General features: G+C 30.0%; 1 protein-coding gene across 5 annotated transcripts in view; it reads left to right on the top strand.

The window, feature by feature from the left end:
• LOC134721035 (cell adhesion molecule-related/down-regulated by oncogenes-like) overlaps positions 1–12,288 on the top strand; it is an 85,522-nt gene that overhangs the window by 28,480 nt on the left and 44,754 nt on the right. For 2 of the 5 annotated variants that reach the window (XM_063583714.1, XM_063583712.1), the window contains one exon: positions 701–772. The gene's annotated coding sequence lies outside the window, so the exon portion shown is untranslated. Of the gene's footprint in view, positions 1–700; positions 773–874; positions 1,194–4,430; positions 4,560–9,756; positions 10,066–12,288 lie in introns of those variants that run through there. The other 3 variants (XM_063583713.1, XM_063583715.1, XM_063583716.1) reach the window with 3 other exon arrangements.

Genomic DNA, 12,288 nt, shown 5'->3' with positions numbered 1-12,288 from the left:
AAATAACACTCCAAAATTATATTTTTTAAGTGTGTACGTTTGAATTAAAAATAAAGAGACATTATATAAACTCACTATATTTTGTCTTTTATGTTTGCTTAGTGTGCCATTATTCTTGTAAAAGGGAGATAACTTGCATAAAAGTTCTCTATTCCTACTGTCAGAAATTCTTAGTTTTGCTCTTGAAATATTATTTTGAGTGATTACCTCCCTTTATGTGTGCTTTAATCAAGCAGGCCTTTAGAATTAAATGCATTCATTTTTGAGGGCCTACTCTCTCAATCTTATTTGATTAGGGTTTGGGATTTTTTGGGAGAGGGGGTGATAGGAAGGAATTAAAAGTTTTAAGTGAGCTCTGTTTTCCTTTAAAAAAAACATTCCACAAAAAAAATTATGTGGAAATGCAAATACTGCTGAAGCACAATTTTTTTTTTTTATTTTTTTTGTTGGTCATAAAATCATGCAAATTGTTTTCATTTGGTTGTGTTTTTTTTTTTAAATGTAAATTAAAACTCATTTTAGAGTAAAACAGAATAAAAAAAACTTCATCTTTACATCATATCAGAGTTTATTACACCAAACTTTTTAAAATGAGTCTTTAGAAGCAATGATTGTTTTTTGTAATAATAAAAACTTTTTTTAGTAAAGATATGTAAATCTTCTTCTATACATATATTTTTATGCATCTTATCTTTTCCAGAATTGCTGTATCCAAGAAAAACAGAGAAGGGAAGAAATAAAATCCACACAAGAGCACCACAGGGTTTTTAAAGTAGGTTTCTTATCTTGTATGATCTTTATGTATAATAATTATATTACCATGAAGATTTACCCTATTTGATGGCCTCTTAGTTGTCAGTCATCAAATTGAAGGTAATGGTTTAGGGAATAGAACACGTGGTCCTTCTTACAGGCAATGAATGGGTTGTATTCTTTATGTAGCAAACCAAGCGTGAAAACTTTGTGTGTTGGTTGTGTGTAAATGTTTTCATAAAATACAGACGATGGACAAGGATTAAAACCTATGTAGAGAATAAATTGTGTACATTTCTGTTGCAAAAATGCATTTTCTTATAATAGGAGGTTAAAACATTTTATTACACTATGTAGGGAATTATACTTGAGATTTAATTTGTTTATCGGATATTAAATGGTGGACAATTTTACCTGTTTTTTTCACCTGATCATGAAAGGTGAGTTTGTGTATAGCATTGTTACATTTTACGGTAATGTTGATGTTACTCTTTGTTCAGGAGATATATTGGAACGATTTGTATATATTTTTCCTGTTTGTACTATTCATACAACTATGTTTATCTACCTATCGGAAATTTGTATCAAATTATGCCACAAAAATATTTGTTATTCATTGAAACATGAACCTCAATCTGGCAGTAAGAAGATTAAACTTTGTTGACATTAAGTGGAAGATTTCAATGATTTTTTCATGACAAATGTGAGGGTTATCACAACAAAAGCGTAAAATTGTATTTGATTAAAATAAAAAAAAGAGCACTAACTTCCAAAATAAATATTTAAAATTTACACTTTTAGTGCAAGTTTTTGTAGCATTATATCTAAGTTCAATGTAAGCTGTATTAACATACGGCTCTGTAATAAACGTTTTAAGCATCAAAATTGAATTAACAGATTCAGTGAAATTTTTTCTTAACATTAAAGCTGACATGGTTCTAAAAACATTAAGTTGTCAGATTTAACAGAAACAAATGGCTTGGGTTTTTTTCTGTTTCTGGAGCTTGTTAAAGAATTTGCATCTACTGTTTTAAAGCCTTGAAATTGAGTAAGAACTTTTTTTTAAAATTGAAAGATCATTTCTAGAAAAACTAAACAAATGTAGATTTTTTCACCGTTTTCTCGAGTTTGTTGAATTGAATTAAGTTGCATCTTCTTTTTTCATACAATAAATTTGAATGTGACCTTATTCGAAGAAAAAATTGCTAATAAATATCTACTTCGGTTTTGAACACTGACCAATTTTTTTTAAGAAAACACTAACTTAAAGATGAGATCATCATATCTGGTCTTGTATTAAGTGTTATCTTAAGTAAAGAATTGTGTCCTATAAAATAATGTCATAAATTATCCGTGGGCCATTACAACCTGTCATAGTTCTTTTAGGTCATAGGTTAAACCTTAAAACAAGTGTAGTACATTTGTGGACTTGACAGAAAGTATGTTAAATTCTTAGTTAAGAAAGACTTAATTGCATTTTATTTTTATATGTTCATTGTACTATGATTTTAATTTATTGAAAGTATAAAAACACATTTTACGTTCATTGCATTCTTAAAATGTTTATTTGCAAACCGATTTGAAAGTCATTTTTGGCTTGCTGCATACTGAACAGCGAAGTAATCTGAAAACATATATTTATTTAAAAGATTCTCTTGTCATCAATGCCAATTTCAATAATTCTAATTTTCCCCAAACTACTGAAGCTAAATGTAAGTCAAGAGAGCAACCATTTAACTTCATAATTTTTGTCAGATTTAGAAAAAAATAATTCTACAAAGCACAAACCATTTATTTTAGTTTTTCCACCCTTTCTATCAAATATTTGTTTTCCAAATTTTACACTACAATTATTGTGGTCAAGCAGATGATCAAAATAACAAAAAAATATCATCTGCTTTACCACAATAATATTTCTTTCCATTAAATAGGGATTTTTTGGTCAGTTATGACAGTTTAGGGAATTTTTTTTTGGTTAATGAAGTGTAATAAATAGAATGAATTGTCCACTTTTAACTACATGTAAGTTATCACAAAAAGTGTTTTTATTGATCAGAAGTTTGTTGCAAACGTATATTCTAAATTTCAACAATATACAATTTTGTCAGTTATGTTTTAGTTTGTACCTTTACATCTATTTATAAGCCTGTTTCCTTTTTTAACCTTTTTTTTAAAATCAGCCTATGGGCTTTAGATGTCAAAGTTCAGAGATTAACCTGGGTCAGCATGGTTCAGGTATAATTAATCAGTTTTCACACAGCATATTTATTCATACACATTTCTTGTCAGGGAAAGGAGGATACCTGGCCTGAATAATTAATACTTAACTCATTTCTTATATAAAATTCCTTAAAAGTGATAAATGTTAATGTAAAATTTGTTAATTTAATATCCAGCAATTTTCCAAAGCTGTATATGAATTGATGTATTTGTTGCTTTGATACAAATCACCATTTTCTGTGTGACTAGACATTATTCTCCACTTTTACCAAAACCATACATCTTTCTTTTGTTGTCATGCCAAAATGAAAAATTTCACCTAACTTTTGAAAGGGTTTTATATTTCTTCACATGGTGGAGATCTCCAAACTTCAATTATTGTATTATTCAGGGCTTTAAACTCATTAATTTCTGCCATTGTTAACCCTAGTGTGTAGCAGTTTAATGTAATTTTTTGCGATCAAGTCATTTTCTTTTTCTCTCTTTTTTCCCTGTAAAGGGTATATTACATAAACGTTTATTAATCGATATGAGTACGTGACTTTGTACAGATTTGTTAGGTTCTATTCTTAATTGTTGAACATGTTTTGAGCTAAGAATTAAAAAGAAGTTGAAAAATCATAATGTTCAGTTTTATTAATATTAAAAACCTGCATTCTCACATTTTGATGATGAGGCACTTTTTCAACCTGTTAAAAATATGGCATTACGCTTTCAAGAAAAGGTATTTGCTTTAAAGTCTGTATTGTAATGTTTTGCTGCATCCTACTGTTTTTTTAGTCGAGAATTTTTATTTATTCATCAAATTGGAAATACTCTCATGACTGCATGTTGTCCTTCTTTTGTCTTTTGGTTTATGGTATTGTTAGGTTGCTGTCTTATTTACACATACACCCCATCACCTTTTATTCCTATTGATGACATCCAAGGTACAATGATATAATGGCGGAGTTTGAAGCGAATTGAAATTACAGTAAGCGTACCTATAACTGTTGGTAATACCTTCATGAATGATTAGATACACTTAAAATAAAACTATAATAAAGAATAAAACATGTCCGACATGACAAAATAGTTGTCAAAATATCCTTTAGTTGAGATGCACTGTTAGAATTAGTCACCATGTGACACAGCTGATATAAAAGGTATCAACCCTATGAAGGATATCTGACAAGAGACTTATAAACCTGGCCAGAGGCTGTGGATCTTTTTGTTGATGTAACTTGAAACACACGGTCTTATCGCCCAAATATTCCCCATCTATTGAATTATGAAATATTTTCTTTTCCGATTTTCTATCGTCCATTGTCCAGTAAACATTTTTCATGCTAAGTCATAAGAACAAGCGTCTAATCTTAGTTTTGTTATTTCTCTATAGGTGAAGTAACCATTAATAATTTCTTATTAAAACTTTGTGTAAGGGATTTAAAAATAGGGGTATGGTTAAATTTGGCAGAGAGTTACAAAAATTACTTGTCATTCATCTCTTTTGGATATTATATTTGTGTGTTACTGTAATTCCCAAAATTCCTCGTTATTCATCTCTTTTGGATATTATATTTGTGTGTTACTGTAATTCATTTGAGGTTTGTATGTCAGTTTCTTTTAAATTTGAATGTAAAGTGGCATTGTTACTAGTAATCAAATCTGAAAACACTCATGAAAATTAGGATATATTTTTTATGGTTTCTTTAAATCTTTAAAATATAGAATATCAAGATACCTAATCAATATGATATGCAGAAAGTTTAAATGTTTTAATTTGAAAGCATCGGAGTGAAATGTTACCACCCTATTGATTTACTAGTTTTTTAATTTGATTTTGAATGGTATGTGAGAACATAAAAAATACCACCTCTCCAATTTTAGGTCAAGCATATAAATAAATTGTTTATCTACAGAAAGTAATCATTGTATTTAGTTAAGATATATACATTGTCTAATTGTTAAGGATTAGTTGGTAGAGGCCAATTAGGGGTTAGAAATCAGGAGGTTAAAAAGATTAAGTTCAGGATTTTAAATAAAAAAATTATTACCACGAAGGTTTGTCCAAGGTCATGGAGTTTTTTCCTTCTCAATACCTTTTAAAAAATGTAAGATGGTGTTTTACTTTATTCTTCAGAAGGTAAACTGGAAGGACAGCCTTGATCAGAGCAACAATAATTTATTCATATAAAATCCAGTTCAACTTTATGCAAGTGTAATAAAAACATTTTATTAACCTATATTTACTTGTAAAAAGTACAAGGTGTTGATTTAAAAATATCGTTTGGAGGAAAATGTTTATGAAAGTAAATACGTTTATATGGTAACTGATCTGCAGTAATCCTATCGCTTTTTATTTCCAACCTCCTTGAGAGCACCCTTTAATTATTCATTATTTGCACAGACTGAGTGTTTTTTTAGGATTATGAAGACTAATGACTTTATCAGTGTTTGTCTATTACTTAATTCACACATTTGTGTCAACATTAAAACTTCTATCTATCACCTAACAGACCACAGACTTGATCACAGGAGTCAATTTATTATTCTATAATACCTCTATAACTTCATAGGAACGTGATATATGACACCAGAGAACATTTTAAGGGACTAGATTAAGTGTTAGGCTGATATTTTGGTTTCATAGTAGACTTGAGTTTGTAATAGCCCAGAACAGTTATGCTCACTTGTATAATGGACTCTTGGGTTAAGTAATTTATCTTGTACTAGGAACATTGAAGTTAATATCTTCATACTCGGCAATCTTCTATCAAACATAGCTCACAAGTGTTTAATGTATTCCGGAAGATTTTTTTATAAGTGAGTTTATCATGCTACCTATTTGGTTGGTTGATGGTTATATTTACCACTGGACATGTCACAATTAATCAGTTTGGTCACAGTTTTAACCGAAGACGATAGATCTAAAATTAGTAAAAATGGATAGTTCTGAATTCTTAAAAAAAATATTTATTTTGAAAAAAAATAGTGCTTTTATTAAAAATAAAAGGAACCCTGCCTGGTTCATCTGCTATTCAAATAAAGTTGTAAGACACCTTAGCATTTTCCTAAACAGTGTACAAACTATTAAGCGTATTGTAGCTTTTCTATAAATATACAACAAAGACCCGACTCAAGGGGACTTTTGTCATATTTAGATTGATGAATACCTTTAATATGAAAAAGAGAGGCTGATCAATGCCAACAACAAAAGAGAAGAGCTTGGTCTTTATAAATTTGAATTGGTCGTTATGGAAACAGGTGAAGGTAAGGAGGGAATGTTTGGTAACATTTTGTCCCCATTATAGAAAAAACTTCTCAATAATTCAGATGTGTTCAAACGATTAGCCATTAAGTATTGACATAAAGTTTTTAAACATTTGACTGTAACAAAGATTTGTATTGTCTTGTCACCGTTACATTCAATTCTGGCCGAGAGAAAAAAGTAGATTGAGTCGAAAATATCTAAAAGCGTATTTCTGTAGTGGTATTGTGTTAAGTGTTTATTCTAATGTAATAGGTTCATTCTGCTATAGATCTTGTGACACACAAAACAGCGATTATTGAAGTCGTCAGAGAAAACAACATTATATTACACCCGACAGTGTAAGGGTATATTTAACATATAATTTAATGTAATTTTCAAATGATGAATATGGCGACACAGAAATAAATAGCTAGGCGATTGACACAGGATCCTTTGTATGTTTTGGGAAAGCTATTTTATTTTGCACTTGGTGAAACCATGATTGATATTGTTCTCGACTTTAAACCAACCTATAGGCCATTCAACAACTTAAATTATCGTTCTTTTATGCAATATAATTTTGGCTTGTTCATTTGTTGAATTCAGCACCTTCAAATGGTCTAAGTTAATTTTACTATAAATGCTCCAGATGTAAAAATATGAATCTATTAAAATATAAGAACGTGATGTGTTATACTAATTTACATTTTTTAATTGAATAATTTTGTATCCTTAGAAAATGACTTATAAACCTTAATGTCATTAGAAGTTTGGTTTCAATGATAAATGTAGCTTTCATATTTGTGGGAAAATGGGTTTCGGTATTAAATTTTACAATTTTGAAGTTCAACCTTTGACATATTTGATTAAAGAATGTAGTAAATTTTAAAAGAAGTATTATATATGTTGCACTAAGTATCCTAAAATATAGATTGCCTTAATGTGTTCAACATACTAGTAGTCTAAATATTACCATGTATGCAAGAATTCTTATGGAACATAATCATTATAATATAATGAGATTTTTTTGTCATTTAGATAGGTTAATGTCTCTTTGAAATTTGCTATATAAAAAAACCAAAAAAACTTCATATAAAGTTGTGAGTTTCTGAAAAAATAAATTCCTTTTCAGTACTTTATCATTATATCAATGCAATGTAATATTGATATCATAGACACTTTTTTTTGTCATACTTGAGAATAAAAGGAGATGTGGGTATACATATACAAAAAAAAGCTACAACCTATTAGGCACGAAAACTAGAGGTCAATAATATAACTGAAATTTGAAAAAAATTCTGTTGTGATTGTAAATACGGTACTGTTTGTATCAATGATTAAAGTTATTTGTCAAACTCATGCTCTGAATTATGGCAGTCTGCACCAAAAACTTTTTCAACTACTAGTCCAAAGACCAATATTCAGACATTTTTCTTATTGGTCCAAACAAATTTTTGCAAAAACTTGCTAGTCCGAATGAAATTTTACTAGTCTGGGGCATCGGACTAGTGGCTAAACGTGCAGCCTGTTATGGTATCTTTTGTAGTATGTTTTGATGCCAATTCTGTATGAATTACTGTATTGGCAATAAGCTTGTGCTCTGAACTATCGTTTCTATTGGGTATATTTTCTGTATGTTTTTGGTATGTTTTGGTGTCATTTCAGTAGGAGTTAAGATTATTGGCAATGCGCTCTTACTCTAATCTATTGTATCTGTTGAACTTTGATTTGGTGGCAGTTCAATAAAGGTAGATACAAATGACATCTGTGTTTTTACAAACATTTCCTGGTCGCTTCACTCAAATTTGATAGAAATACAGCAAACAATTGTTCCAGATATTACCATCAAAAGGAGCTCATATCTATCATTAACAAGTTACCAGAGAGGCGATAAGTCTGAGAATTTTGTTTTTTGGCAGTATGTAGCAAGTTTGAAAAATGATTTCCTAACAAATTACAGTCAGGTGAGAGGGAGAATGATGAATTGTCCATGAAATGTTAGAAGTAGAATTTGAAAACCATTCCAAAATATGTGCAGAAATTGTTCAAAATGTCAGCGGGGAAGGAAAGTAATCTTACACATTGTGAAAAATGATATAATGACTTTAACAGACAGAAGGTGAATTAGTTCTTGTGGAAAATTCTATTTTATCATTAGGTAGATATTGGATATTTTTTGATAAATTGACAGCTAAGAAACTTGATTTTTCACAACAATTTGCGAACCCATCAACATTAAACTCTAAATTTTATTTGTTGTCTTGCTATTTATAGTAATCTAAATGAAATAGATTATACAAGCTTTTACCACAAGATATAAGTGACACCTTTTTGGTGAGATGGACTTGTCCAAAGGCATGTTTATGTATAGTACTCAGGCAGTTTGTAGAAAAACATTAGTGTTTTTATATTCGCTGCAGTTTGATTAATCTCTTATAGAGTTATTTCCCTTTATTTTGATTGACACCACAATGTTGATTTTAATCATTAGGGAAGATGCCCAGTGGGTGTGAACTTAATTAAGATTGCTTTTTGAGTGCAGTTTGGATGAAAAACTTATATAAATATCTTTGGAAGGTGTAAATTAGTTTATTTGACAGGTGCCATTATTTGGACTCTTTTGCTAAGATTTAATGGATATGCATGCAGTTTTAAAATGTTGATTAAAAATATTTAAAAAAAAAATGAAAATACATTTTTACTATAAAGTTTCACGGCTTTTGAAAATTAGGAATAAACCTAATTTGGGGACATTATTTTTACACACCAAAAATTACTTTTATGAGATTTGTATTTTTTTTTTGGGTGGGGGGATTGGGGTACTAATATAAAAAAGAAGATGTGGTATGATTGCCAATGAGACAACTATCCACAAAAGACCGAAATGACACAAACATTAACAATTAAAGGTAACCGTACAGTATGGATTATAGATACTAAGATCAAGCTTTGACTCCATTAATTTCTTATTCAAATCTTTTAGTTTAGCTGAAAACTAAAAAATAAGAAGATAAAGACATTATGTATTATGCTTTAGAAAACTTGAAAAATTTAAGTAGTGCAATTTAAAAATATATATTCAAAGGAACAAACAAAATATGTCCTCTACTCCAGTTTTACATATTGTATAACCACCTGTGCACCTATTGTGAAAGATGTATGTTATCTACTAGACGTTTATTGGTTATTTGTGTTAGTGGGTTGCTGCCTCATTCACATATACCCCACATTTCTTTTAACCATTCACAATTATGAATTATTTGTTTAAAGAATATTCTGATAAGATCTATGAAGAAATATTTCATAAAATTCCCAGTTTTCACCCAGTGTTAAAAGAACACAATTACAAAAACTATTACCACCAGAAACCTGGTATATAATCAGAAAGCTTTCCTTTATCAGCATTCCTCTGCTCTCTGATGAAGTATCAAGTGTACGAACATGTGGAGAAATTTATATTTTGACAAGAAAAACATAGAAATCTTGCCCTGGTAACATGATACTATGATACAGTTAATTCACCCCTAGCTCTGCTTGTACACAAGATGGTGGATAAAAAGAGAGTTTATAAAATGGTTTACTTTGTTGATGTGCAGGAGGAGTAATTGTTACATTATGTTTCTAAAGGGAATTATTCTTCTGCTTCATTTGAAAGTTTTGTTAGAGTAGTTTTTATGAGGAAACCATGAGCTAAAAATAGACACTAGTTGTGTTGAAAGTTGTGTTGTACATATTGCAAAACAATGGAAACAAATCTATAAATCACAATATTTATAGTTCAAAACTGTTTTGAGATTGTTGGATATGTTTTTTTGTGTATTTTGGATTATTTAATTCACACAATTTAATTCTATATGAATGTAAGTATTAATGAACTGTGTGCTATGTGTATGTTTGTGTAACACCTTTGGTTACAAACCAATCTATTTTGTTTCCGTTTGAATTAGATAATAGAATATCAGTGTTAGTTGCATGTTTTCATGCTCCCGCCTCATATTTACACGTTTTACGATATGTGGAATTTAAAATGTGCAGCACATTTGTTTTACCCCAGAAGAAATATTAGATCATTCTTTCTTTTTTGAACGGTATTAAACCTAAACCGCTAACAGAAACATTTAATTGTTTTTACAAAGTCTTTCTCTAGAATGAAGAATTTTTGTTTTATTTTATTAACATGATTTATATTAGTTAAAATGTATTTTTAGATGTTTTGACCTGTAATGTATATTCTTTATTTGTACTTACTTCTGTTTTATGTTTTCTCCCTTCAGAATGATAAAATTATCAAATGTGAACAAAAAGATATGTCTGGCTTTGAAAAAAGCTTCAGGCTAACATGTTGGACGTTAACTCTATATATATATATATTATCATAAAAAAGGATATTTTGAAAAATGACTATTCAAGTATGGGGCTTTTGTCCATGTTATCTTTTTGATGGTGAATATTGTTTAGTTCATTGCATATATTTCATTGCATCGTGCAATATAACAGGGATTCTTTTCTGGTATTATTCTCTTTCTATCAAGAAGTCTTTATCAATAATGAAAATATAGCCTACCCATTGGACATGTGAGAACTGACCCTGGTCACTGTTATAAAGCCACATGTAAGATTAATGCCTAGATGTTTTAAAATATGTATGTCATATGTTGCATTCTTTGGGCTCCAATTTTCAAAATCCTGGTTCTGCCAATAAATTTCCACATTCCTGTATATTCTCAGGATTCTGATTAAACAAAGATGATTTGATATTTGAAAAAAAAACAGACTTTTGTTTTGTATAGTAAGGTTCTTGTCAGTTAATGTGTCATTGAAGATTGTTAGTGACTCTCGTGATGAAGAACGTCAATGTAAGCACCACTGCTTTGACATATGCCTATCTCCTTTCAACCCCTGTTAAGTATCTATTTTAATCTGAAAATTTTAAAGTTAATATTTGAAAATATCTTTACTGTAGTTTAAAAAATTTCATAAATATTTGAAGAAAAACAATTATGTTATGAGCTATCACAAGTTTCCTGTGGACCTGTAGACCTTAACAGATTTGTTATAACACCTGTACCTACCTTAAGGCTTTGTTTACATCGGACCAAACAGGTGTCTTATATCTGGACTATTAACTAGTAATACAAGATGGCCAAATATCTCAGATATGTAATTAGGATGAAGTAAAATGTGAATAAAATAGGAAAGGATATGATATGGGACAATTTTACTAACATAAAAATCAAATCTATTTACTATTTTGTTGAGGAATTAAGATGGCCCTCTAACATTGTCTAAAAATAGAGTGGTCCAATTTTCTATGACCTTTTTGCATACTCAGGTGACTTATAGTCCTTACGTGAGTTGAACTAGTAACTCATTTATAGCTTCTCTTCAGTTTATGGTATGATTTTCATGTTCTTGTTTAACATGATCTACAGATACATTTGTTCTTATGCTTAAACTCATGTGTACTTGTTGAGAAGACATACATTAAAGTTTTGTGCTCATGTGTTCTTGTTAAGATGACCTACAACAAACTTGTGTGATCATATGTTCTTGTTGAGATGACCAACATTTAGTTTTGTGCTCATGTGTTCTTGTTGAGATGACCTACAACTAGTGTGTGCTGATGTGTTCTTTTTTTTGATGACCTACAGTTCGTATTGTGCTAATATGTTCTTTTTGAGATGACCTACGACTAGTTTGTGCTTATGTGTTCTTGTTGAGATGACCTGCAACTCGTTTTGTGCTCATGTATTCTGGTTTAGATGACCTACATTTAGTTTTGTGCCCGTGTGTTCTTGTTGAGATGACCTACAACTAGCATGTGCTCTTGTGTTCTTGTTGAGATGACATACATTTAGTTTGTGCCCATGTGTTCTTAATGAGATGACCTACAACTAGTTTGTGCTCCTATGTGCTTGCTGATATGACCTACAACTAGTGTGTGCTGATGTGTTCTTTTTTTGATGACCAACAGTTAGTATTGTGCTAATATGTTCTTTTTGAGATGACCTACAACTAGTTTGTGTTTATGTGTTCTTGTTGAGATGACCTGCAACTTGTTTTGTGCTCATGTATTCTGGTTT

This window comes from Mytilus trossulus, chromosome 6 (assembly GCF_036588685.1).
Source record: "Mytilus trossulus isolate FHL-02 chromosome 6, PNRI_Mtr1.1.1.hap1, whole genome shotgun sequence".
In the NCBI taxonomy this organism is placed as follows: domain Eukaryota; kingdom Metazoa; phylum Mollusca; class Bivalvia; order Mytilida; family Mytilidae; genus Mytilus; species Mytilus trossulus.
Note: the sequence above shows the minus strand (reverse complement) of the source record. Positions and strands in the feature narration are given on the sequence as shown.